Genomic DNA, 26,956 nt, shown 5'->3' with positions numbered 1-26,956 from the left:
TCTAGCTGGCTTGATTCATTCTGATGTAGCACATTAATGGATTTCATCAACTTTTCCAATAATACAAATTGATTTGTTTTTTTTTTTTTTGTCACTCTATAAAGTGATTAATCACTTTTTTTAAGTTGCTATTTGTCCACACTCCAAACCATATAACTTTCTAAATAACTTTTTGACAATAGTGCAAACTATATGCAGTAAAATTGGGAAAGATCTCCGATGGAAGTGTCGGGAAATTTTAATGTACTCGAAAGCGCATAAACCGTACCAAAATATAATTTAGCAAGTGCGAGGTTGAACCCACATGACCTTGTATAATCGTAGGAAAACTAATCAAATCTAAACTGAATAAAATCATAATCTAGTTCAAGAAAAATATGATTGTTCCGAAATAAAAATAAATTTAAACATGTAATTAATCAAAACAAAATAACTAATTAAAGCAATAAACTATTAAGATTTCGCTAGAAATAACTAAGGTTCTGGAATCCACCTCATTAATTCATGACAACGTATATTTCATAATTAAATACAAAATACAATACTCCATAATTAAATATAAAATATAAAAATTAGTACAAAGCAAAGTATAATAATGCTTACTATAATTAAATAAATAAAATTTGCATATTTAAGCTATTAGGAGGAAGGAAGGATAACCCAATTGGTGCACCAACTCTTAAATGACCATTTCCTCTTTAATTTAAAAAAAAAAAAAAAAAAAACTCTTAAATGACCATAAAACCAGCCTGCCCATTCACAAATGATTTTTTGTCTACAATTGTCGGTCTGCCTTTCAACGCGTCAAAGAAACAAAAACCACCGTAACCAAAGCGAAAAGCAGCACTAATACCAAGACGGACTTTGCCTTTTCTTGGATTTCATAGACAGAGTTAGATTGATCGAGTCACGTCAATTTCGTCTCAAAAGCCTCTTCTTCAAGCGCTCTGTATAATACTCCTTTTGTTGGGAATTTTTCGGGATTTCAGTCCGTGCGTATTTCCAATCCATGGCCACGATCGGGCATAACAATCTCAATGCGAAGCTGGTCAGTCCAATTTTCTCTTTGGTCTTTGGGGTTCCAATTCTTCATTTTTATCAATTAGAAAGAAAAAAGAAAAAGAAAAAAAAGATTGTGACTTGTGATCTCATAATCAGGTTCTGCTCGGCGACATGGGCGCCGGGAAATCCAGCCTCGTCTTGCGCTTTGTCAAGGGCCACTTCCTTGAATTCCAGGTTCTTCTCTCTCTGATTCTTATTCTTATTATTAATTTTTTACTTTTTGGTTCTGATTAGCACAATAAAGGTCTGCTTGTTTCTATTTAACGTATCACACACTGAATCGCCATGGCTTCAATGAAAATGGATCATGAATTTGGTTAAACAAAGAGGGTGTTAGCCCCGATTGTTTCGATAGAAATCTGAAAGAAAAAACCCAAACTAATTGGAAGACTAGACTACCCCATCGACCAAACCTTGTCAAGCTAAAACGATTCCTTCACCCCATCACACCATTTTTTTTATATTTATATCTCTCTTACATTGATCAAATAAATCGTGACCGCTGTCTTTTTGGAGAATCTGAAATTATTGTTTTGATTGGCGACTGTATTTAGAAATTTTTTTGAAAAACAATTCAATGCCTCCTATTTGCGAGAAAGTAAAAACCGAATTGTGAATAACTATTTGTAAAGGTACTAAAACAATTAGCATCATGGCATGCCTTCACATTCATTGGACAGCAAATGTTTGAGTGGATTAACTCTTAAGACAAAAGATGCTATTCTATCCTAACCAAAGGGTTTCCTAGTAGCATTTCAAGTAAGGCAAGGCTTTCACGTTGTTAACTGAACTTTAGCATGTTATCTGAAACGGCCTTCTCTGGTTAGGTTTGAGTGGATTAACTCTTAAGACAAAAGATGCTATTCTATCCTAACCAAAGGGTTTCCTAGTAGCATTTCAAGTAAGGCAAGGCTTTCACGTTGTTAACTGAACTTTAGCATGTTATCTGAAACGGCCTTCTCTGGTTAGCCATGCCTTTTGCGACTTGAGTTCCAAAACTGTAAATCAAGTCATAGAGAAATAGTTTGCACCCATCCACATATTCAATCGGTGGATACCAACTTCAAGCACGTTGTCAATAACTGTTTTGGTTTTTGAAATACACCCTTTGTGTTACGTGAACTCAATGACCTCGATAAACCCTACTCGAACCATTTGATGCAGCGTGGATGTGGTGGATTGCAAAATCAAACAAATACAATAATTACAACTCTTCCCAAAACTAAGAAGAATTGAGGAATTGAGGGAAAATAGAAGAAAACCAATCTCAGGATTTTATTTTTTATTTTTTTAAAAAAACTGATGACAATACAACATAAACTGCGGCCTAAGCCAGCCTTATTGAGTTTATGGAGAAAATAGAGTCCTAAATATAGTAAAACATGAAATTAAAAAACATGGTTGTGATCTCGTTTGGACGGAAAATGCGATGGAACCCTATGGACACTTTAAAAATCATCCTCAGTCGGACGTAGACCGATCGAGTCTTCAACCGAACACCTTGGGATTAATTACTTGGCCAAACGGGATCCGACTGCGATACCGACCGGATGCCTCGGGTCTCAGTTCTGGACCCTTGTTCAAACACCGACTGATCGCTACTCCGACAGAGGCTCTTGGGAATTCTTCCTGAAGCTCATCCAGCAGGCACCTTCGGACGAGCTTTAGACCTCGTCCAGATGCATGTCTCCTCTCGATTTCTTCATGAATTCGAACGCAACTTGATCTACATCACCTTCCAACATGTCTATAAGTGCTGAAAGCTATTAATGGGTGATAAAAATGGCTAGTCTATATGTTCTCTGGCTTAGTGCATTCATGAGCGAAGTGACCAGGTTTCCCATGGTTAAAACATCTCATTCTGGAATTTATCATTCTTGCCTCTAAAGTTACTCATTAGTGCGTCCAATGCACCTCCCCCTTCTTTGGAGCAGCCTTACCTCACCAGCTCTTGTGAGCACCTCTACGTCTCTTGCGCTTGGACATAAATGCCCCATATCTCAATCTTGTACCTAAGATGCTCCCATAGTTTGGGCAAAGAACACAAAATTGCTTATTATGTTACTTGTCAATGTGGCCATATTCTATAAAATTCTAACTGAAACATTTTCTAATAGTATCTATTAATATTAATTGGGACATTAAAGAAAAATAAATTTCTATAAGAGTTTGATAGGCACTGTTTTATGCTGAAACAATAGGGGTAAGTACTTTTTTGATCTTTGAATTTTGATTTTATTTATTTAGTTTATGGGTTATTGATGTTGGTGATAGGAATCAACCATAGGAGCGGCATTCTTCTCGCAAACGCTGGCAGTGAATGATGCAACCGTGAAGTTTGAGATATGGGACACGGCAGGGCAAGAGAGGTACCATAGCTTGGCTCCCATGTATTATAGAGGTGCTGCTGCTGCCATCATCGTTTACGATATCACCACCATAGTATGATCTCTTTTCCCATTGATATACAAGCATACATATGTAAGCACTGTGCATGTACAAAATGAATGCAAGCAATTCTGCTGAATGTTAAGGACTTAGTTGCATATGATCAAAAGCTCAAATGCTTGTTCTTTCTGACATTTTCAATATAAGCAAATAAAAGTGTCAATGAAATACAGCAGACGATATCTTCTATTGTATCAACCTCTTTTCTCTTTTTCATTTTTTAAAAAATCACATGCAGCAAATGTGTTTTCACAGGTTGAACTTATAAGCTTTTGAAAGAAATATTTGAACCCTGGGTTGCTGCATTGAACCAGTATACCTTCTGTTTAAGCTAAATTTCACTGCCCTCATATGTTTACTTTGCAAATGTTCCCTCCATTATATCCGAACTCTGGGTTGCTGCATTGAACCAGTATACCTTCTGTTTAAGCTAAATTTAACTGCCAACATATGTTTGACCAATGGCATGATGATCGCTATTCACATGTACTTTGCATATGTTCCCTCGGTAATGTTTGAAGATCGAATTGATGTGAGTGTATGCTTAGGCGCTTGAGTTGAGTTTTTTTAGAGTATGGGGTTGTTAAGATGTTGTTCAATTGAATCCAAAGTATTTGAGATGGCGGTGAAGGGAAGTTCTCATGGGGTTCGGATTCTTGAGAGATGTAGGGGAAATATTTGCTCCATTTACTTGGCCAGAGTCAATGGTTAGTGGTTGTTAGCCAATGTAGAAGAATTGATGCAGGAGATGGATTCGAAGGTATTTTGGAGATGCTCTAAAGCGGTCTTCCCTACTATTCTCGCCCAACAATGCTCCAACAAACACGAGCGGTTCTTGGTCGTGGAGGAACACGGGGGAGGGAGACGGAGGGGACATATTCTAGTACTGGAAGGAAGAAACAGAGAAGATTGGAGAACATTCGTGGTGGAGCTTCGTTTGGTTGTGAAATTCTTCCATTCGATCTTTGTTGATCGCACATTGTGGGGTGTTGGCAAGAATCAAGCAATGCTGTGGTTTTTAGCAAAGGTGCCAGAACGCCTCAAATTCAACCGGTGATTTTGGGTAAGGTGTTGCACCTGGTATCTCCCTCCCAACCCTCTTCTCAACCTTCGAAGACTTTGTTGGTTGTATGCAAGTTTGTTCCCAACGGTCTTAAGGCTGTTTCTGTTGATTTTGTGGATGCTGAGGTTACCAGCTTTGGGTCCATTGGTGGTTCCCGACCAGGATTTGTTCGGGGAGCAATGCAAAAGGCTCTTGCTATTTTTAAGGGGAGTTTTTATCCTTCACTGTCTTTTGAGTCCTCGGCTTTTGGTTCTTCAGGTTTGTGTGGGAGGATAGTATTATTGGTCTTAAACGGGAAGGATCCGCTCTGTATGCTTTGGCAGGGATGGATTTGGTTGTGGTGGGGGGAATAGGCAGGTTGAACATGACTCGACATTGTGCTGGGATGTGCTGCTTGTCAATAGGGAGGAAGGCTCGGTTTGCACTCCCCTTAGCTCCCATTCCCTTGCTGTGTTGGGGGAAATTGGTTGCTCACAGTATGAGTACTCAGATTGGGTTTTATAGAGAGTGAAGGAAATCCATAATGTTGTGTGGGTTTTGACAAGGAGTTTATGGCTCTTTTGAAAGAAGCGAGCCGCAATCATAAGGTTTTGCCTTCCTCTTCTAAACTTGGTAACAAAGGTAGTAGTGAGTTTTATACTTACTCAATTAAGCAAGGTGATATTTAGATGAAGAATGTTCCGACCAAAGACTTGCAACCAATAAAGCTCAAAAGAACTGTGGGATCATTCATCAAAAGCACAATAGTTATGGAGATGGGTGGGATTTGGAGCCTCTAAACGAGTCATTTTATTTTCTGCTCTGCATGCATGAGATTTTTAGATGACTCTTATTCTTTCCATGTTAAGATAATTACATTGAGATGTCATGATATAATGTCTTTATATGTGCTTATATATGTAAATTTTCAAAATTGTTGAATGAATAAGTTAAGTTGGGCATGATTTATGGTGTGGGGAATCAACCACTGAAGGAAAAAATTTCGGAGTTGTTTAGTATTGCTTGCTGTAAGGAGGCATTGGTGGTAGATCATTTCTAGTTTTCTAATGGAGATGATCTTGCTGAGAGATTAGTTTTAGGTGTGTTTTATCATGGCGTGCACCAGAAGTTGGGAGGTGGAATCCAAGTTTTTTGAATTGGTGGTAGTAGGAGGAGAGACTGGGGCCAGATTACGCGAGACTTGCAGAGGAAAGTTGAGGTCTATTCTGCTGGATAGAGACGAGATTGCGTGGTTGGTTCGCATCTTTGAGGAACTGGTGGAGGTGGAAGACTCCCGGGTCTTCTGGGATCAAGGTCGCCCTGGCTTTCCAAGGATCATTGCTCAACGTTGTTTCAATCGACACGGAAGTTTCCTGTTGGTTGAGGAATACGATGGTCGAAGGAAAAGCGGGGTGGTTCTTGTTCCAGAAGGAAGAAGAGGTGTAGGATGGGATCTCTTTGGCGCGGCCCTTCGTTGGGTGCACGAGTTTTTCAGAAAAGGAGCTACTATGGGGAAGGCACGGCCTGTGGTTCAGGCGGAGAGGGGAAAGAGGACCTTTGCAGAGGTCTTGAAGAGGAATCCAGTATCGGTTCATTCGCTAGCTCCAGCTCCAGTTCCGGCGGTCAGAAGGGAGAAGATGATGAAGAATTCCTACCCTACGGTGAAGAGTTTTACAACCAGGCATGGACCAACGGTCTCTGCGCAGGAAGGATGTCCAATGGTAGGAAGGGTGTCCAACGGAAAAGATGCACACTGGCACAAGCAAACTGTCAAGGGTAGGGTGGATACTGACACGATCCCACATTTCGGTGAAAGTATCGTAATCTCAAATCTGAAAGAGACGTTGTTGAAGCTCAAAGAGGATGTGGACCAGTGCTTGAAGAGGCTGGGCTCAGCTGAAATTGGGCTTACGGGATGGGATCAGGCTAAGCCTCACAAGCCCATTACTGGAGGAAATTTACAAGCCGGTCAAGACGTCTCCAAGCCCAAGCCTAAGTGGATGAAGAAGGCCGATACCAAAGGAAAGGCCGTTGTTACGGAGAGCCAAGTCGGTGGTGGATCGGCCCTATGGTTGGATGGCTCGGATACAGGCAAGACGGTAGACCTAGGAGCGTCGACGTCATCTGGGCCGTCCGGGCCGTCCGGGCCGTTAGGGAGCCCTTTCTCGGTGAGCGGGCCTGAGGGGAACCGCTCTGAAGCTCTTCTCCTCTCCGGTGGTCAGAAGCAAACGACACCGGTATGTGCTAAGCTGCTCCAATCGGTGGTCGAGGCGGAGGACGTCGCAGCTCAGGTCGACTTCGGGGCTGAGAGTAGTCAGAGGGCGACGGAGATGCATTTTCCGGTGGTCACTTTGACCGATTTCGGGGCTGAGAGGATTCAGAGGGCGCCGATGATGCGTTTTCCGGCAACAGGAGTGAAATTTTCGGGGCCATGGTCGTTGGGCTTGGACGTTGCGGATGCTGGAGTTGGTTCTTCAGTGTCCTGGCAGAACGGGTTGAAGAGTCCGCTGATCTCTCCTCATGTGAACCGGCCAAGGCAGCTTGCAGTCTGTTCCGGATGCTCTGAATTGGCTGAGGTTCAGGAGGATACTCGGGGTCTTGAAGGAGCTGGAAGTAGGAAGGAATTGAGTATTGCTGGAGAGGGGGCAGGAGCGTTGACTGTAGCGGAGGAGGTGGGAGGTGCTGCTGATTTGGGTACACTGCCTCCCCTTCATTCATATTCTCCAACATCAGGGGGCTTTTCGGGGTATTCTGATTGGGTTATTCAGTGTGCAAATGAAATTTATCCCATTGTGGGAATTTCGTTTGAAGGTCACAAGCTACAACTGTTGGCACTCTTAACATTTCTGGAGGGGGAACGACGTTCAGAAGCGATGGGTGAGCGGTCTAGTATTGGGGAGAAAGGTAAGAGGGAGGTCAAGAATCTGAAAAGTGCAGTCAATTACGATGCTAGAGGCGCTTCTTCCAGACGCAGGAACAGGAAGGTAAGGGGGGACCAAGTTGTGTTATGAAGCCAAGAATCCTTTCTTGGAATGTGAGGGGGCTGAACAAGAGAAGAAAACGACTTAGGATTAGTAACTTGCTCAGAGATTGGAAGGCGGATGTTATTTGTTTTCAAGAAACTAAGCTTAAAAGTCTCTCTCGCAGTGTTTTGCGCAGCTTATGGAGATGCAACCATTTTGACTGGTGTTCTTTAGACTCCAGTGGGGCCTCTGGGGGCATTCTTATTATGTGGGACACAAGGGTGGTGGAGATGGTCGAGAAGTGTGTGGGGGAATTCACTCTCGCAGTCTCATTCAAGAACGTTGCGGATAATTTTGTATGGGCCTTTGCAGGGGTTTATGGCCCGAATTCTGGGTTCGATAGAAGACGTCTTTGGGATGAGTTGGCTGGTTTGTGTAGTTGGTGGAGTCTGCCGTGGTGTATAGGGGGAGACTTCAATGTTACACGCTTTCCGAGTGAAAGATCTGGTGATGTTCGTCTTTGCTCGGCTATGACTGAGTTTTCGGATTTTATTGCAGACCATAGACTTATAGATCTTCCCCTAGCTGGAGGCACCTCTACTTGGTCGATTGCTCATGATCCTCCCATGTGGTCAAGGATTGACCGCTTCCTAGTGTCACATGATTGGGAAGCCCGGTTTCCTTTGGTTTCGCAAAAGAGGCTTTCTCGCCTTTTTTCGGATCATTTTCCGATACTTCTGGATTGCGGCGATGTTTCTAGAGGGAGAAGGCCTTTTAAGTTTGAAAACATGTGGCTAAAGGAAGAAGGGTTCGTGGGTTTGGTGAAACAATGGTGGGATTCTTACTCGTTCCAAGGTTCGTCTAGCTTTGTTCTAGCGTGTAAGCTGAAGGCTTTGAAGCAGGATTTGAAGAAATGGAACGATGAGGTGTTTGGCAACATAGAGCATAACAAGAGGAAGCTGACTGAAGGTATTCAGGCTTTCGATGCTATTGAAGAAAGAAGGGCATTAGGGGAAGAAGAGATCTTGAGAAAGGCTGAGACTGTTAGGGAGCTAGAGAAGTGTGCTCTTTTGGAGGAGGTGAGTTGGAGGCAGAAATCTAGGATGTTGTGGTTAAAGGAGGGGGATAAGTGCACTAAATTCTTTCATTCTATAGCCAATTCCAATAGAAGGTACAATTCTCTGAACTCCTTAGTGATAGGGGACTCTATATCCTCTGATCAGTCAGAAATCGGTGTGCACATCGTCAAGTTCTATAAGAAGCTGTTTACGGAGCAGTGCAGGTGGAGGCCTTCGGTTGAGGGTATATCCTTTGATTCTATTCTAGAGTCTGAGGCCAGTTGGATGGAGAGAGCTTTTGAGGAGGAGGAGGTCAGGAATGTAGTTTCAGCAATGGAAGGAGATAAGGCGCCAGGTCCTGATGGCTTTTCTATGGCCTTCTTCAAAGAGTGTTGGGATGTTTTGAGGGGGGACATTATGGATGTGTTTCAGGAGTTTTTTATCGGGGGTTCTTTCGAAAAGAGCCTCAATACTTCGTTCATTTCTCTTATTCCGAAGATTCCAGGTGCTAACGATTTAAAAGACTTTCGACCTATTAGTCTTGTGGGTGGTGTTTACAAAATCATTGCCAAAGTTCTTGCAAATAGGCTTAAGACGGTTCTGGAAAAGGTTATTTCTAAATCTCAAAGCGCCTTTGTCAAGGGGAGACAAATTTTGGACCCAATACTTATTGCTAATGAATGTCTGGATAGTAGATTAAGATCTGGAGAGCCTGGAGTCATGTGCAAAATGGATTTGGAAAAAGCTTATGATCATGTCAATTGGGATTTTCTCTTGTTTGTATTGAGGAGATGTGGATTTGGAGAAAAATGGTGCTCTTGGATAAAACATTGTATATCCTCTGTGAGATTTTCAGTGATGGTTAATGGCTCTCCCAATGGATTTTTCAGCAGTTCACGTGGATTGAGACAAGGGGATCCTCTCTCACCCTTGTTATTTGTTTTTGTGATGGAGGCATTGAGTCGAATGATTTCAGCTGCGGTAGGGGGGGGGCTTACTCGAAGGATTTAGTGTGGGTAATGTTTCATTCTCACACTTGTTATTTGCAGATGATACTTTGATTTTTTGCAATGCTCGCCATGCTCAGTTGCGTTATCTTAGAAGCCTCTTTCTTCTATTTGAAGCTGCTTCGGGCTTGAAGGTTAATTTGGCCAAGTCAGCTTTAATCCCTGTGGGAGACGTAGTTCAAGTGGAAGGTCTTGCCGATATTCTAGGGTGTGGGGTTGCTAATCTACCGGTGAAGTATCTAGGCCTTCCGTTGGGGGCTTCCTACAAATCTATTCATATCTGGGATGGTGTTATTGAGAAGGTTGAACGTCGGTTGGCCAGCTGGAAAAGGTTATACCTTTCCAAGGGAGGTAGAGTTACCCTAATCAAGAGTACTCTTTCCAACTTGCCCACGTATTTTTTGTCTCTTTTTCCTATCCCGGCAAGTGTAGGTGCTCGTATTGAGAAGCTACAACGAGACTTCCTTTGGGGAGGAATTGGTGATGAGTTCAAGTATCATTTGGTGAAATGGTCTAAAGTGTGCACTCCAGTTTCAGAAGGCGGGTTGGGTATTAGAAATCTGGTGGTGTTTAACAAGGCTCTATTAGGCAAATGGTTGTGGCGTTATGGGATTGAGAGGGATGCTTGGTGGAGAATAGCGGTGGATTCCAAGTTTGGAAGTCTATGGGGAGGTTGGTGCTCCCTAGAGCCTACATGTACTTTTGGGGTGGGGTTATGGAAGAACATCAGGAAAGGGTGGGAGAATTTTGTAGGATTCTCTAGATTTGAGGTGGGAGGTGGGGCTAGAACAAAATTTTGGCATGATTTGTGGTGTGGGAACTCAACTCTTAAGGAAGCTTTTCCTGTGTTATTTGGAATTGCTCGTGCGAAGGATGCTTCAGTTGCGGATAATGTGGAGCCTGTGGGGGGCTTCAATCAGTGGAGCGTGTGCTTTTTTAGAGAAGCGCATGATTGGGAAGTGGATACCTTTGCTGCGTTTTTCCAGGTATTGCACTCGGTCAGTCTTAATAGAGGCAGTGAAGACAAATTGTGGTGGACCCCTTCCAAAAAAGGTTTGTTCAAGGTAGGGTCTTTCTTTAGCTCTCTGACTTGCGATGTGAGAAGTCACTTTCCGTGGAAGAGTGTATGGCAGACTCAGGCTCCTCCGCGGGCGGCTTTTTTCGCTTGGTCTGCGGCTCTAGGCAAGATCCTAACGGGGGATAACCTCAGGAAGAGGCATATCATTGTGGTGGATAGATGTTGCATGTGTAAGAGAAGCGGGGAATCAGTGGATCACCTTCTCCTTCACTGCGATGTTGCATACGCTATGTGGAGTGCTATTTTTTCTCGTTTTGGGCTGTCTTGGGTTATGCCTCTAAGAGTCCTTGACTTGTTTGAGTGTTGGTGGACGGCTGGGAGGCAAAGGAGTGCTGTTATCTGGAAGATGGTGCCAACATGCATTCTCTGGTGTGTTTGGAAGGAAAGAAATGATAGGTGTTTTGAGGACTTGGAGAGATCATTGGAGGAAATTTTAGCTTCTTTTTTTCATACTTTGTATCTTTGGACGGTGGCTTTTGTGTCACCGTTGTCGTTTACCTTTGATGAATTTCTTGTTCGTTTTTCTCTTTCTAGCTAGGTGCGTTCTCTTGTATACTGCCGGTGTATTGAGGGGCGCCTTACGCTTTTAATAAGACCTACTTATTACCTATCAAAAAAAAAGACTAGAATGCTCCATTAATTATGATCTCAAAGTAGAGAGTTCAAGTTGTGGAAAAGGAAAGGGAAGGGGGTTCTCGTTTCTTAATGAAGCTAGGTTTGAGGGTGAGGAACCTTCTTAGAGTGGAAGTTTGGCATTGTATGTCTTCAAGAAACGAAACTTGTGGTTATGTCATATACTGTTGTGCGAAGTTTGTGGGGATGCAATCATGTGGACTGGTGGTGTTTGGACTCCAGAGGGGCCTCAAGTGGTATTTTGTTTATGTGGAATAAGAAGGTAGTGGAAAAGATTGACAAGTGTGTTGGGGAGTTTACACAATGGCTGTTACTTTCAGAAACGTTGAAGACCATTTCACTTGGGCTTTTGCGGGGGGTCTATGGCCCTAATTTTGATAGGGATAGAAGACTGCTTTGGGACAAGATGGCTAATATGCTTAGTTGGTGGAACCTGCCTTGTTGCGTTGTGGGTGATTTCAACGTTACTAGGTTCCCTAGTGAGAGATTGGGAGAAGCTCGCTCATGCCCAGCGATGATGGAGTTCTTTGACTTCATTTTTTATCAAGGCCTAACATACCTTCCTTTTGTTGGTGGTACTTTTACTTTATTGAACAATCGGGGAGTTTCCCTCTTGGTCCAGGATCGATAGATTTCTTATTTCTCTGGATAGGAAAACTCAGTTTCCTGGTGTGACCCGGAGAAGGCTTCCTAGGGTGTGCTCAGATCATTTTCTGGTCCTTCTTGACTGTGGTGACTTTCAAAGCTTCATTTTCATGAAGCTTTTGTAGATAGGGTGAAACAATGGTGGGACTCCTATCATTTTTATGGCTGTCCAAGCTTCATTATTACATGCAAGCTCAAGGATTTGAAAGCTGATTTAAGGAAACAGAATGAGGAGGTGTTTGGCAATGTAGGGGATGAAGAAAAAGATCCTTCTAGAAGAGCTATGTGCTCTTGATATCGTTGAAGAAGGGAGGGCTTTAGGGGATGAGGAGAGAATGAAGAAGGTAGAAGTTTTGAGCGAGCTAGAGTGCTCCACCCTCGAGGAGGTGAGCTAGAGGTAAAATCTAGGGCTTTGTGGTTAAGGGAAGGTGACATATCTCACCTACTGTTTGCGGATGATACTTTGATTTTCAATGGGGCTAACCCAGATCATATGTGTCATCTGCGAGTGTGTTCTCATGTTTTGAAGCGGTCTTGGGTTTGAAGGTCAACTTGGCTAAGTTAGAGGTTGTGCTTGTGGGCAATGTTGATATTGGGGATGGGTTGGCTGGTATTTTGGGATGTGGGGTTGCTTATTTACCTTTGAAGTATCTTGGTCTCCTGTTGGGGGCTTCCTTTAAGGCCAAGTCTATTTTGGATGAGGTTATTGAAAAGATAGAGTGTCGGTTGGCCAACTGGAAAATGATGTATTTGTCTGAACGTGGGAGGGTTACCCTCATCAGGTGTGCACTTTCTAATTTGCCTACGTATTTCATGTCTCTCTTCCTCTCTTTGTGGGTGTTGCAAACCGTATTGAGAAACTTCAACATGACTTCCTTTGGGATGGACTAGGAGAAGAGTTCAAATTTCACCTGGTAAACTGATCCAAGGTTGGTTCCTTGATTGATGAGGGAGGTTTGGGAATTCAGAACTTGATGATGTTCAATTGGGCTCTTTCAGGGAGATGGCTATGGTGCTATGTACATGAGAGAAACGCTTGGTGGAGAGTTGTGGTGGATTCCAAATTTGGTAGTTAGTGGGGTGGGTGGTATTCTAATGGGCTTCTTGGGGCGTATTAGGTGGGATTATGGAAGAATATTAGAAAGGGATTGGGGAAGTTCTTAAGTCATACCAAATTTGAGGTGGGAGATGGTCCAAGGTTAGATTATAACATGATTTGTGGTGTGTGGACAAGATCCTCAGGAAAGCCTTTCCAGTTTTATTTGGTATTGTGTGTGTGAAGGATGCTTCCATAGCAGGTCACGGGGAGCTCTCTGGTGGGTCCAATCAGTGGAACATTAGATTTGTTAGAGCGGCTCATGATTGGAAAGGGATGTGTTTGTTTCGTTCTTTAGCTTCTTGTTATATTCAATTGGAGTGAGACGGGCAGGTAAAGGCAAGCTTTAGTGGGCCCCCTCTAAAAGGGGATTATTCAATGTTTGATCTTTCTATAGCATCCTGGGTTGCAGGGAAGAGTCTCTTTTCCCTTGGAAGAGTATTTTGGTGGACTAAGACTCCCTTAAGGGTGGCTCTTTTTACTTGGTCGACGGCTCTTCAAAAGATCCTTGCTATGGACAATCTTAGGAAGCGGTATGTCATAGTGATTGATAAGTGCTACATGTGCAAAAGAAATGGGGAGTCTGTGGATCATCTTCTTCACCATTATGAGGCAGCGTGTGCCCTATAGAATGTTTTCTTTAGTCGCTTTGGGCTCTCTTGGGTTATGCCTAAATGAGTTATTGATTTGTTTGTTTGTTGATGGACTTCTAGTAGTAGTTAGAGTGCTGTTGTAGTGCTGTGTGGAAGAGGGTGTCCTCTTGTCTTTTATGGTGTATTTGGAGGGAAAGAAATGATAGGAATTTTGAAGATCACGAGAGGACGATGGAGGAGTTTAAGTCTTTTTTCTTTAGTACTCTTTATCTTTGGCTGCTTGAATTTCTCCTTTGGTCCTAAGTTTTCATGATTCTCTTATAATTTTTTCTTCTATCTAGGTGTTTTCTCTTGAACACTTCCTGTGTATTTGGGAGCTCCTTATGCTTTTAATGATATTTTGATTACTTTTAACAAAAAAAAAAAAATTGAAGATTGTACCTTGTTTGGTGGAGTGGGGGCTGGGGTGTGGTGGTGTTTCAATTTTTTTGTTATTCTTCCTGCTCAAGGTTTGCCAATTAAATATTTCTTTCTTCTGAATTATAGGAGTCATTTGCACGGGCTAAGAAGTGGGTGCAAGAGCTCCAGAAGCAAGGTGCTTATTAGTTAAGGTTGAACTTGCTTATTTTAAGATGAAATAAATTATTTAAGTTGAAGAAAAGGGATAAGGACCTGGTGTTTTCTCTTGCTGTTTATTCCTTTTATTCTTGTTTTGTTATCTCTGAACTTATCTATATTATACCATGCTATTGACATCCTGACTCTAGTCTAGCCTCTCCAATTTAGTAGTCAATGATGGACATTGCATTTGTTACGTGGTAGTGACCATGAGCTATAACTAAATCTTTTTCTCTCATAACTAAGTCTTATTTTTGTTTTTAATAAAATCATCCCTCCACATACTCTATGAGTCTGAAACCATACGGTTCTTTTTTATTCTATTAAAAAAAAAAAAAACAGCCTTAGTAGGTGCAGACCTATAGGACCCTTTATTGAAGCCTAATTCATTCTGGCAACCTGTCTTTTTTAGAATAAGAAAAAAATAGATGAATAAAGAACTCTGAACATTTTTGATAAATTAATCTGAATTTGAAGGTGAAACAACTTTTAATATAAAACAAAGACTATACTGATATCTTATACTTTTGGTTTTGAAATTTTTGGTAGGTTACTATTTAGTCTCTAGATTCTAAAAGGTTTAAATTTTGTCCGTGAAATCGTTAATTTAGAGCAATCTAGTATTTCTGGCAATAAGATTGTCAATGCCTTTACAAAAATTGATGACATGTTTATCTCAACATTTGCCATGTCATCAATTTCTGTTACGATATTCTCAATTTTATGGATCGAAGGTCTATAATTCTCAAAATTAAAAACTATAGGAACAGAACTTGAACTTTTTAAAACTAGGGACCAAAGTAAAACCTACCTTATATTTTAGGGATCAACAACTATCATTTCATCTAAATTAAAAAAAAAAAGTTTTATATGCCCTAAATTGGGGTTATATGAAACGTGATAGAAGAAATGGTACTAATGAAAATTTATCTAGTCTGCAACGATCTGAATTAATGATTTGATAAATACACACACACGCCCACAAATATATATGGTTTAGGAAAAACTAACAGATCTAATGCAGGTCTGTCCAAGTTAGGTTTGTTGGTTGTGTTTGGGCTGGGATATTAGTGTTTAGTGCTGAATTTATCTGTATAAAAGAGCTGAAAACATGGTAAACGGCTGCTAAAGATTACAGAAAATAGAGAGAAAGAAGAAGAAAGATCAACCGATCATCAAGCTGGGCTTCTTGAGCATTACACAAGAAAAAGATGCATCACACGTCAAACAAAGAGCTTTTATTTCCTCATTGGCTTTTGAAAATATCAATGCATGCCTTATAATGAACCTCTAGTTACCCAACTTTCCATTAACTTTTGAACATATAAATACATGTCTTATATAGGCCTTTACCTACCCAATTTTTATTGACTCTGCAAATATCAGTGCATGTGTTGTACAAGCTCAACTAAACAGCTGCTAAGAACAGTAGAAAAGACTAAAGTATCCCTTACTTGAAAACTATTCAAGAATGAAAATGTGACAGCAATATTTCAACTCCTCGAGCAAGTTCCAGCTGGGAATCTTGCCAAATCATAAGTTTGCTTTTCTCTTGTTGTATTCACCCACTTCCATGGCAATAATTGCATTAATACGTCCGAAGGCATGAAAATGGATCAGTTTTTGTGGTACATGCTGCAACCATGCACTCATTTTAGGGTTGTTGCAGGAAATCCTAACATGGTTGTGGCTCTTGCCGGGAATAAAGCTGATTTGGAAGATAAGAGGAAAGTGACGACTGAAGTAAGTGCTATTTTTTTTTTTTTTTTTATTGCTATAGTACTTTTTTCTACATGTCTCTTATATACTTCCCGTGTATTTGGGTTGCGTCCTTTCGCTCTTAAGAAATTTCAGTTACTTATAAAAATTGACTATATTCTATTTTTACTGCTATAGTGTATACTATTTAGTGTGTTTAAGGGCACTATCATACCTTATGTTTATAATTTTCTTTTTTGTTGGTGCACTGTGTTGCATTTCTTTTCTGACAAAGGCTGAATTTTTTTTTTTTTTTTTCACTCTCTCTGTTTAAATACCTTCTTCCAATTCCAGTTATTAGTTCTTAGGATTCTACTTCTTTTAAGCAATCTTATCAGATATTAGTTGCAGCTTCTAATGGAGTTGATTAATTGGCACAACTTCTAGGTTTTCTGATGCAGGATAGTTCAGCTGTTGAGGATTTTGTCCTTGGTTTAGGGAAACTGATAGATCTTCGGATCTGTAACAAATTAGTTCTGTAGATGATTTTAGGGTTGAGAAATTAGCGTTTAGGGCTGGACTGATCTGAGTAAAGGTGTGGGATATAGCAAACAGCAAGTAGAGTGAAAAAGAAGTAGAGAGAAAGAAGAAGAAAGATCAATCTAGCATCATCCTAGGGTTCTTGAGTGTCACACCCAAGAGAAAGATGCATTACATATCAAACAAGCAGCTGCGTTTCCATATTTTTCTGTTAACTGCTGAAAATACTACCTACCCAACTTGGGACTAAGTTTCTTTAAGTCAACACAACTGGTCATAAGACTAAAGTAACAACAAAAGGGGCCCACATAGTGACCAGAACTTAAGAAATAAAGTCCAGAAAATTCATCTTACACATAATCCAGGGAAACTAACCGCCTGCTGGGAACAGTACAAAACAAAATACCGGACTTAAAAACTAATTGAAATTTCAGTCAATTCTAGCCATGATCTTTGTGGATAGTAAGTTGTTTAATTTCAATTTGCACCTACCTGTTATTTTTTTAAAATGTCAATAAAACTTCAGTTCCAATTTAGAATCTCCGCATTATGATGGAGTTTTATGTAGTATTTTGTGTAAGTTACGAACATAATGCCTACCTTAAATTTGAGCATTTTCCAATTAATGAGAATGACCCAGATATTCAACACAGTTTAGCTGTAGAAGAGTTGAATCCTCGTCCCCGGGTCATAGCTTTTGTAATCTTAAACATGAGGTTGTGGCTGATAAGTGTTTTGAGATAATGTTGAGGCAACATTCACATATATGAATTAGTTGCAGGATTCGGCTTGAGCAACTACTTGCCAGCCATTTCTATATAATTCATGACTGTGATATCTTGAGCATGTGAGCTAGCATTAACTTATGGTTGGTTATTCTAGAAGTGAAGGCATGTTTGGTTGATTTTTGTTTTTCAAATACTGTTTTTTACAATTTAAATTCTACTAAGATTTTATCCAACTTTTTTTTAATTTTGTGTCAGGTTTTCTAAACCGTCAAAACATAATTTCAAAAAACAAATTCTCTTGTCATTCACAATTTTGAATATTTTTCAAAAAAATCGCACACCCAAACGAGCCCGAACTAATTTGTAGATCCTTTTTCTTCTCATGCTTAAGCTTATTTATCAGTGTTTTTTTAGTGACTTGAATTGTCACAACCTAGGGAAGCTAGTTACATTTGTGTTATATCCCAAAAGGACTAGACAATATTACAATTGAAGTTTTCTAAAGTCGCTTGTACAGTCAGTAAGAAACTAATATGGGATGTAGCACCTATGGGACACTTTCACAATTCACCTACCCAATGTGGGACTTAATTTTTCTGGGTGTCACAATCTCCCACATTCAAATCACTGATGTTCTTGTTAAGACTTATGTCATGAAACAAGAAAGCACTAGCCACATTTGTAGCATATCTCAAAGAGGCTAGTCAATGTTACAATTGGAGTTTCCTAAAGTCACAAATATAGTCTAGCCTCACACAATAATAACTAATATATGACTTAGCATCCATGCAACACCTTTGTAATTTGTCCAACCAATGTGGGATTTGACTTGCTGGGGTGTGACCAGAATATTCACTTTTCATTCAACCTTATTTTCGACATAAGTTTGTGTATTTGACATGATTTTTGTTTCAAAACAACCTAAAAAGAGGCTTTTGAATCTTTTCCCTCTTATTTTTCTCTTCTTTTTCTTCATCATTATTGTCAAACTCACTTTATTCAAAACTTACTAAATGCTGTAATTTTGTAAACTTGTCACTGACAGATTATTTTTCTTTTCTTTTATCACTAATGATTTGTTTTATTTTTCTTCAATAGGTGTCTGTGTTACTCAATATGTTAATCTATGTTTTGCACTCTGTAATCTCTTGAAATTTTGTGTTTATTGCGATTCACCTAATTGATGCTGCAGGAGGCACGTGTATATGCTGAGGAAAATGGACTCTTTTTCATGGAGACCTCTGCCAAAACTGCTGTCAATGTCAATGACATATTTTACGAAATAGGTGTGTATTGTACTTTGATTGCTGCTGTATGGGGATTATATCTTGGCATCATTTTTGTTCATTTAGTTTAGTTTTCTTTATTTATCTTTTTATATTGTAGTTTAATGGTAACACTAACACAATGAGAGTAGCCTTTCTATCTCTCTACCAGGAATTTAGATGGTACAAGACTTGTACACTCTACCTGCTTACATTAACTTACACATTCTTGTCTCCAAATAAACGTGCCAGTGTGACTTGCTGTACACTTTCAACTAGTCTTCAGAACTCTATTACCCAACTTGGCAGTCCCTGCTTCTTGAATGAACCCCCATCTGAATTCCCTTAGAAATGGATGTTTACCTACGTATACTGGATTTCCACTTCTCTACCAACAATTAATGCCTTTGTTTTGCCTTTCCTAACACTTTGACCTTCATTTTAACTTATAAACCTACCCTGATGTCTGACGAACATTATGGGGAAATCAAACTTCAATATCAAGTTGATGTTTTCAAGTCCAATCTAGTTGGTTGGATGAAGAGTGGATCAATCTTTTTTGTACTCATGATATGGGCAATGCATAATTGACAACTCTTAAATCAATACGATAAGACTGCCTCTTTTGCATTGAAGGTCTAAAAGTCCCCTGCCCCCCTCTCTCCCCTCATTGTGGTGGACAGAAATCTTGTCGTTTGTCTCAATGTAGAAACAAAACACATATTTGTAGGGAAAGTAGGGCTTTCCGCTAGTGAATATTTTTTGATTCTGGCTAAAGAAATAAAACTGAAAAACGAAATGCCTTGCAATAAAAAAAAAAAAAAGGCCTCGTTTGCTAACCCTTTCTCTCTTTTCCTTTTTCCTTTCTACTAAAAAAGTCAAAACATTAGTTGTTGGCTTATCGGGTTAGACACCTGCTGCTTGACCTACCTATATGGTGTTACCCTTGCGAGCAACCTTCAATTCTTTGGTACTTATTTTTTGAGTGTGTTAAAGGGAATTATTCTCCTTTCCATTTTTTCTATTTGCCAGTGGTTTCTAGAAATTTTGACATTTCTACCATGCTTCTCATAGAAAATTCATTGTCATTTCTCTTCTTTTCCCTTTTGGCTTCCTGCTGCTGTCAGATCAATATTTTGACCTGAGAATTTCGTGTATCTGTTTGCTCCATTGGTCTTAGCTGCACATCTCACCGACCTAAGGAATCATATAAATTGCTCATTTTTTGAACAGCACCATTGAATTATGACTGTATACAGAGTGTTCTTGTGTTTTCGTGTTTAGCATTTTGAATATATTTTTTCCTTACCTGAAATTCTTGTGTGAACAGCCAAAAGGTTGCCTAGGGTTCAGCCTACTCAGAATCCGGCAGGAATGGTTCTTGTGGACAGACCTGCAGAAGGATCCCGAGCTGCATCATGCTGTTCATAAAGTATTCTCAAACATCAGTTCTAGGTCTGTCCGTTTTCTGTCTGTTCTTTGGTCTGCTTGATCTGGAAATTACTTAAATGGCACTGTATTTTGGAAGAGAACCAAGTATGCGGAGCCAATGATGCATTTAAAGAAAACACAGTTGGATGATAGAATATATGATATCTGAAATTTGTATACTGCCATTTGGTGGATGATGGAATATAGTTGTTGATAACTCCATAAACACTTTGACCAAGTTTGCACATCTTTAAGCACACAATAGTTGTATTCATACAAGGTTCATTACTTGAAATGCCTTTACTCTTTAAGCAAATTGTCCCAACCTAAGATTTTCAGTTTAAAACAGGGAGATGAAATGTAACGTATAGGGCTCTTAGCTGCCAAAACCTAAGGGTCGTGAAGTTGGGCAGGGCACTAGATTACAGGATCGAGGCTTTTCCTTCTTTCTCTTCAAGACAGTTTCAGAGCTGGTTAACCAAAAGAAAAAAAAAAGAAGGTTGGATGATGGGTTTCAGGTGACGTGCTCGTGCTCTCCTTTCTCAATAGAGGGTGGATTTGAGCCTTGAGGTGGTGCAAGTTTGATTTAATCAATAAAGCTTAAGAACTAGGGACATTGTCATTGATCACCACCCAGTCTAAAAGTAAAAAACCAGTTTCACCAACAGCTTAGACTTTGTCAAGTAGCAATAATCATGTCAAAAGAATCTTTTTTTTTTTTTTTTTTTTTTTTTTTTAAGTTTGTTACTAAGTTTTAGTAAAAGGGAACAGTATACAACAGCAAAGGAACATACCCAAAGACAAAAAAAAAAAAAAAAAAAAAAAAAAAAAAAAAAAAAAAAAAAAAAAAAAAAAAAAAAAAAAAAAAAAATTGACACCAAGATAACAAGCAACAAAGTTGGAATTCGTTCAGAGGAGTACATAGACTGTAGCTGGCTACATTTGCTTTGCTCTGTTTCTTTTTGTTGCTGGTTTAATGGGCAAGTGCGGAGAACGATGGCATTCCTGCAGGTAAAAGGACCGGACGGATTGGTCGACAACAATATATGGTAAACTGCATAGTACAAATTCACTAGTCACTAATAATGAATACTTGACTTGAGTCCCACCCATGTGAGTGATTGTCTAAAAGTTGTGGACCTTTTGGTTGTACAAAAATCATTTTTCAGCTATCATGATATGCTTTGATAAAATAAGCCTAATTTGAGTAAAACTTGAAAACAAGGAAAGAAAGCTCTGAATTGAACCCAAAAAAAATAAAATCCCACAATTACAAAAAAATATTTAGTGAAAATCTTCCCCCATTGATATAATACATCAGGATCTTCAACGATCTTCCTAACCAAGAGAGTAGATATTTTGAGTACCTCAATCCCTTTTTCTTATTCCCAAACCTGGATTCAACCGGTTGAACTAAACAAGAACCCTAAAATCAATTTGATTGAGAAATCAATTTAGAAGTGGACTCTTCCAAACCCGACATAATCCACTTGTTGTGATAATACTTGGCTTGTAGGTTATGGATTCACCTTTAATTTTGGCAGTTCAACAGGATCTTCAACGATCTTCTCAATTTTCTTCAAACAATTCCAACTTTTCCACTTTGATCTCTTCATAAATTTCTTGCAAAATCTTTTCTCCAGCTTCCCTCCCATCCTTCAACTTGATTTTTTTTTTTTTTTTTGGCACAACTTGGCATTGCAACTCATCTTCATTAGAATCAAGAATAGGCTTACACTTCTCCAACAATACAAATTTTCCTCATTTCCATCGAAATCTTTCAGAAAGACGTGATGACTGTGAAGATAATTGAAAACAGGTTTAACAACAGTTTGACCATCAGCTAAATCTTCAACTCGATCCATTTTGGTATTTCCAATTTTTTATTATTGTTTAAACGGGTAGATTTTATATATAATTGTTCTCAAAAGACCACAACCAAACAAGGCAATGCTCCAATCTCAGTTCCACTCTCTTTGGTTTTCAGTAGAGCTGCCCTGACTTGGGAAAATAGACATAAATTTCTTATAAATTGGATGGATTCTTTTGATCAACTGTCTAAAAACATCATGTGTTCTTTAGAATGTGAGAAATACATATATTTTATTTATGAATAATGCTAGGTACAACTAGGGGCGGAGCTGGCATTTGAAATTTGAGAGGCCAAATTGAAAAAAAAAAAAAATTGAAGGGGAGAGGCAAAACTAAAAAAATAAAAAAAAATTAGGGGTAATTTATATATATATATATATATATATATATATATATATATATATATATATATATATATATATATATATATATATATATATATATATATATATATATATATATTTTAATTTTTTGGAGAAACCTTAGGGCTTGGGAAGTTGGGGCCAAGGCTCCCAAAATCCCTTGGTAGCTCTGCCCCTGGTATGACCTTTTTATTCGAATGAAAAAGTTTTTCCTTTACATTTTTGTGAGCCTTCCACTCATTGTGAAGGAAAAACCTTTTTATCCATATTTTTAGAAATGTGGTACTTAACATTACTTCTTCTTTTTTTTTATTAGAATGTGCTTTTGACATTTTTTTTTTAATAATATTAATAAAAAAAATTATCTCTTCTCCCACGTTAAAAAACACAATATTTTTAGAGCTGGAATTTGATAGAATTTCTACAATTCTATTTGTACAAAATTTATATATATATATATAAAAAAAAACTGAAAACCATCATCACTTGAGAAGATCTTTTGTACGGTCCAAAACCCCTTTTAGAGGCACAGTTGGTAAATTTTTTAGAGGCATAGTTGTCTTTGAGGATCCTTGTCCTTAAGTTCTTAACTAGTAGGGCTCTTATAGAAACACGTACTGTTCAGTCGCCATCAATGTCGTGGAGAAATGTCACCCTCAACTTTGGGGATACCTCTCCTTGATTCTGGTACGATTGCATGCGATTTACTAGGTCTTTATTTAAGTAATACGCTGCACATAAAGAGTATTTTATTGGTTTTACGTAGCGACTAGCACATGCGGCAGAGAATCTATTAATTTTTTTTTAGCGGAATATGAACAAAAACAAAAGTAAAATAATAAAAGTAAAACTGAAAAAGTAAAATAATAATAATAAGTAAAAGGAAAAAAATTAGTTTGTAGCAAAATTTCTATTAATAAAAAAAAAACTAATTGGTAGATAAAAGTGTGAAACAGAGGATCAAAAAAGTAAACTCTTTTTAATAATCTCTCCTCTTGCCATCTAGGCTCCTAAGTGCAATTGCTCAGCAGGCATGGGTTATTATGGTCACGTCAGGTAAAGAAGTTACTTTGGTCACCCCCTCTGCCTTTTATATATATATATATCTTCTCTCTTACCATAGATACTATCTAGCTCATTGTTTAGACCTAGCTTGTTGATTTAATGACTAATTTTTATGAATAATGCTAGAAGTCCTTGTTTCACTCTAATAGGGAGGTGACTTTTAAAATCACCATTGAGCTTATGATTGATCATTATTGAATTTTGATCAAATAATGATTTTAAAAGCCACCTCATTATTGGAGGGACATAGGAGAGACTTGTAAAATTACTCAATTTTTACGTACTGATACTTCATTTAGTATACTGATACATAACTGTCATACAATTGAGATGATGTGACAGTGATTTTTTTTTTTTTTTTTACAAGCCCTTGTTGATTTAAAGGTTAATTTTCATTGCCAAATCATGGCCACCTCATTATTGGAGGGACATAGGAGAGACTTGTAAAATTACTCAATTTTTACGTACTGATACTTCATTTAGTATACTGATACATAACTGTCATACAATTGAGATAATGTGACAGTGATTTTTTTTTTTTTTTTTTACAAGCCCTTGTTGATTTAAAGGTTAATTTTCGTTGCCAAATCATCTCAATCAGGGCCGGCTCGATAAATTTAAAAGCCTAAGACGACAAGTTTAAATAAGGCATTTTTCTTATATTTAAATATTAATTAAATTAAATTAATTTTAATATTTATATTATTATTTTTTAATTTAATATGTCAATTAGAGCACTCTATTTTATTTCTAAAATATATTTTAAAACTTTTTTATTTTTTATTTTATATATAACTTATTAGATATAGAATGACTTATCACTTGATTCAAAGACATGGAGTAATAAGATTTAAAGGAAAATAAAGAGAAAAATGAGAATAAGTTATATAAAAATTGATCTGTAATAGAACATATATAATGCGAAAAAAATTGTTGGACATTGAAGATTCACCAAGGGTGTAATTCTATCGATTATGCATGCACAACACAAACAATATGGATTTATACACTTTGAAGCCTTTTTATATTTTTCTAAACATTCAATTCAAATAAATGTTGGAGAAAAAATCATACATGTCGGACTAATTTTGTGAATGTAAAAATTGGGCTTTTAAAAAGAAAAATAAGTGGGACTTTTCAATAATTTATGAATGTTTTTCCTGAATGTAAATAATGAGACTTTCAATTTGTAATTATTTTTACTATGATTGAGGGCCTTAATTAGAAACTATTTATTAAATTTTTACTATATTAGAGTCTTAAAATTTGTTTTGAAAATAACATTTATTGTATAATTATTAAGTGGCCGGGGGCCTTCAATAAAGAGTATTTTATTGACATTTTACTATATTAGAACCTTAAAACATTTTTTTAGCCTTAATTTTTTTTTTTCTAAAAATATATATATATTTGTTAATTATGAACCTTATGCGATCGCATAAGACTCGGGCCACACCTTACCCCAATTATATAACGATTATTATAAGTATTTATGAAAAAGCTGCCCATTTCTCTCCTGCTGAAGGAACTGAGATTCTTATATTTTTTAGATATTAATTAATTAATTACGTCACTTTTTGCAATTCTGATGGGGGAACGCACTAGTGAAATAATGTCCTCTTGTTTGTGAGGCTATTATGTAATGAATAATGAGGCCTCCTTTTGCCCATCCTTCTAGAATAATGCGCAAGATATTTTGCAGGGAGCATGTGCATGGATGTTCTGATTGCCCAGGGAAAAAAACAGAAGAAGAAGAAGAAAAAGAAAAGAAAAAAGAGGTCTTGGTAACTTGGTTCGTTCATGATTAATGGAAGCAGATGGATATTGAAGTGACTTTTGAAAGCCTTGTAAGATTAGGTTTAGAATTAACTTAGGACTACGACAAGTATCTATCTCTCATGTAGAAAGAGATGCTAATAATGTTGCTCATCTACTAGCAAAAGAGGCCTCTACAAAGGAGATAGATTATGTTTAGCTCGAAGATTGTCATAATTTTATTTGTGCACGTTGTACTGAGGGAGATTTCCTCTCCCTAAATCCTGTTATGGGATCAATTTGTTTACATCTATGAAGATTGGCTACTTTGTTAAAAAAACAAAAAAGGTTTAGAATTAACTTAATTAATTACCAAATTTCAAGCTCAATAAATTAAATGGCGTTAAATCAAAGAAATTTGCTTCTCTTAAAACGTTACGTGGCATAACTAGCTTGCTCCATTTTGTAAACGAGGAGTGATCCTTACACAATAATTGTGCACAACTGTAGATATATAGGGTGTGACCCATATGATCAAGTAGGTCTCATCATATAGGTTCCACCTATGTGTCTACAGTTATGCAGTGAGCATTTCTCTTTGTAAATTAATATGTCGACGTTGTATTTAACAGTGTTTTGATGGTTAAAGTAGTCGCACTTAGTTATCACTTTGAGTCACCATATATATATATATATATGGGAGCTGGTCTCCACAATTAAGTTTCTCTAAATTAAAATAGAGTAAATCATCTAATTAAATTTATTAAATTGATATATATTTTTAAAGCATATATATGCACGATAATATACATATATACTTAATTATATGCATTTTTTTTAAAAAAATGCACGGAAGATTACACATAACATGTTTGGAGGAAACTTTGTCCAACAGTAGATATATAAGGTATATATTCAATATGATTAATGTTGTTAATTCTTTTTTTTTTAACATTTTGCGCGCATTTTAAGAAAAAATCATAAAAAATTAACTTTTAAATATTATCCCCAATGTTATTCAGTTGAAAGTTGAAGGCATGCTTTTACTGGGACCCCTTAAATCGTCGATATCTTGGCTGAATCTGACATAGATCGATAGAATAGAAACTCACGATTCCGCAATCTTTTAACTCATCCTTTTTTTTTTTTTTTTTTTTTTTTTTTTTTTTCTTCCGATCGAGGACCATTTTTATTGGGTAATCAAAGGTTATTTGACTAAACTTTTTGATTAGTCCTGTAAACAAAAATTAGTCAAAATCTACTGGTCAGTTGCTATATATATATATATTAATTTATCGAAAAGTACTATATACTCACAAGTTTAATTAAAAGAAGTTATATATTTATTTGAAAATTTGTTAGATTGGATTGGGATGGTCCAAATTGGAATGGATCCATCAACAAATAGGAAAAACCACCCAAAAGCTAGAAAAGAAGAAATCATTCAAGGCCAGGGCTCAATCAAGATCGAATTGCCTGAAGGCAACCACTCATTAAGGCGAAGGCGATATCTTCACTATCTTGTGTGTCGCCCAATACGATTTCTCATGTGCACCACTGGCTCGTACGTGTTGAAATTGGTTTATCTTCTGTACGTGCGTAAATAGATTTCGCCATTTGTGTTATTTGCAAGCCTGAGCTGATCATCATCCACCCTCTCGATCGCCATTATTGAATTAATTATTGATTTTTTGTTTTTCACACACAGCTATATATGTACGTGCGCTCAAAATTAAACATAAAAACCAATTAACTATATATCTAATGGGATTTGGAGGGACAAGCCATTATTATAGATCGAGAATACCAGTCAGTCAGTCACTCACTCACTCACTCTATTATATGATGAAAATGGTGACTGTCTTCTTCTTCCTCTTCTTCATTATTTTAAGCATAATTTTTTAATTTTGTTTTTTTTCTGAGCTAGCTAGTATTTTAAAAGCGCAAATTGTTCATATATAAGTCGCAATTTGCAAGTAAAAAAATATACTAGAGAA

The 26,956-nt window shown here is 37.9% G+C and overlaps 1 pseudogene; it reads left to right on the top strand.

The window, feature by feature from the left end:
• The first annotated feature begins 781 nt into the window (after nt 1-781).
• LOC133859484 (ras-related protein RHN1-like) lies at nt 782-20,200 on the top strand (annotated as a pseudogene).
• Nucleotides 20,201-26,956: the final 6,756 nt, after the last annotated feature.

Source organism: Alnus glutinosa, chromosome 2, assembly GCF_958979055.1.
Source record: "Alnus glutinosa chromosome 2, dhAlnGlut1.1, whole genome shotgun sequence".
Lineage (NCBI taxonomy): Eukaryota > Viridiplantae > Streptophyta > Magnoliopsida > Fagales > Betulaceae > Alnus > Alnus glutinosa.
Note: the sequence above shows the minus strand (reverse complement) of the source record. Positions and strands in the feature narration are given on the sequence as shown.